Source organism: Chenopodium album, chromosome 7 (assembly GCF_948465745.1).
Source record: "Chenopodium album chromosome 7, dcCheAlbu1.1, whole genome shotgun sequence".
NCBI classification, from domain to species: domain Eukaryota; kingdom Viridiplantae; phylum Streptophyta; class Magnoliopsida; order Caryophyllales; family Amaranthaceae; genus Chenopodium; species Chenopodium album.
Genome location: NC_137840.1, coordinates 52,948,358 through 52,950,519, shown reverse-complemented (window position 1 = coordinate 52,950,519; position 2,162 = coordinate 52,948,358).

Below are 2,162 nucleotides of genomic sequence, written 5' to 3'. Positions count from 1 at the left end.
CACCACACGAACCCATCCACCACACGAACCCAGCCACCCCACGAAACCAGGAACCCGCCGACCCACCACCACCCCATGCACCCAACAACCCACGAACCCAGCACCGCCGATCTGCAACCACAAACCCAGGCCAACAACGTCGATCCACCAACTCACGAAACCAGCATCGCCTATCTGCAACCACGAACCCAGGCCAGCCACGTCGATCCACCAACTCACGAAACCAACGACACCTACCCACGAAACCAAAACCCAGGAAACCCGACCACCAGCAACTCGACCCCACGAATCAAACGACGAAACCTGACCCACGAATCAAACCCACGACGCCGTCGATCTGCAACCACCGCCGCTCTTAACACCACAAAGCCACCATGAAAATGGGGTAGGAGGAGGAGAGAAAAAATTAAAGGGGATGAGGGTTTAATTAATTAAGCTTGGGGTTTCATTAATTAAGGTTGGGTTTTAACATAATAAAATCAGATTTGTAATTTAATAAGATTGTTTTAAAAAAAAGTACGGGTATATTGGTCAATTACCACCCAAAAACATACAAAAAAAGGAAAGAAACAAGTTTGTTCCGAGTAAATTGAACCACCCAAAAAAGGAAATTGTTGCGAGTAAATTGAACCGGAGGTTAGTATATTTATACTTGGTTAATAATCAAAATTAATGGGTATTCAAAACCCGCAAATCAATTTGTGAAAGAACCCTAAAAATCTCATCTTTATTATTTCAAAATCCAAACCTTATAAAGTATGAAATATGAATAATAAAATCAAACCAATATTATGAAATTTTAGTTTATAATCATCAAAGTAAAATTTTTATACTAATTAAACAAATTTCAATGAGAAAAATCCAAAACAAATACTAATATATATAAGGGTTTTTCTACATTATAACCCTCTAACTTTCCGTTTTCTACGATGTGCCCCCAATTTTTTAGAAATCTGCATTGTAACCCCAAAATATATTTACTTTCTATACGGTTACCTTGCCGTTATGCCACCGTTAACAAATTCTGTTAGTGGGATCCATTCTCCACTTAATAATTATTTTTTATCAATTTGCGTGTTAAAAATTATTCTGTTAAAGGTTTTGGGGGCTATTTTGACTCTTAAGGGTCCAAATTGAGCTCAGATTTAGCAAAAAAAAAACATAAATACCTCGTTTTTCATATTAAATACGTGAACACGCAATTCGAGACATTTTTAAATACGCAAAATGAGGTATTTATGCTATTTTTTTGCTAAATCTGAGGTCAATTTTGACCTTCAAAAGCCAAAATAGCCCCCAAAACCTTTAATAGAACCATTTTTAATATGCAAATCGATAAAAAATCATTATTAAGTTGTGAGTGGGCCCCACTAACGGAATTTGTTAACGGCAAGGTTACTGTATAGACACTGATTGTATTTTGGGGTTACAATGTGGATTTCTCAAAAAGGTGGGGCACATTGTAGATAACGAAAAGTTACAGGGTTATAATGTAGAAAAACCCTATATATAATTATACAATTTAAAGCAAAATTAAACAAAAAGAAGGGAGAGTATAAGGGTGATGATGAAGATAACAGTGGTGAGGGTGATGGACGGCCAGCGGGCGACGACTTGTGGGCGACTGGCTGGCACCGATTCCCGACGGTTGAAGAGCAGCAGCAACAAAATAAGGGAAAGAAAAAAAAAGAAAAGGAAAAGGAGAAATAGAGGAAGAGGGAAGTGAAAGGAGGAGGAAGAAGCTGTGGCGCTAATGGTGGTGGCCTGGATCTCCGGCTGGCAGTGCTGTCGGTTATGGAGGGGCGGCGGTTGCAAATCCTCACACTTGGGGCTGCTGCAATTCACGTAAGGTAGGAAAGGGGAAAGAAAAGAAGGAAAAGGAAAAAGAGAAAATAAAAATAAATCTTGGCCCTTTGACTTTAAAGTGGCCCAAATGGGATCGAAAAGGTATTTATGGATAGGGTAGATTTGCGATATTTGGGCCTCATAAAAGATAATAGGAGGGAGAAATAATTGGCCCAAATAAATAAAAGATTGATTGGGCTTGTTGTATATATATAATTTGTAATTTGGTAGAGTCACTACTACAAAAATGGCCTAGGAGACCGTGCAAAATAGGGATAAGAAACCATAAAATATATGGTGCCTAGGTAGTAGGTCTC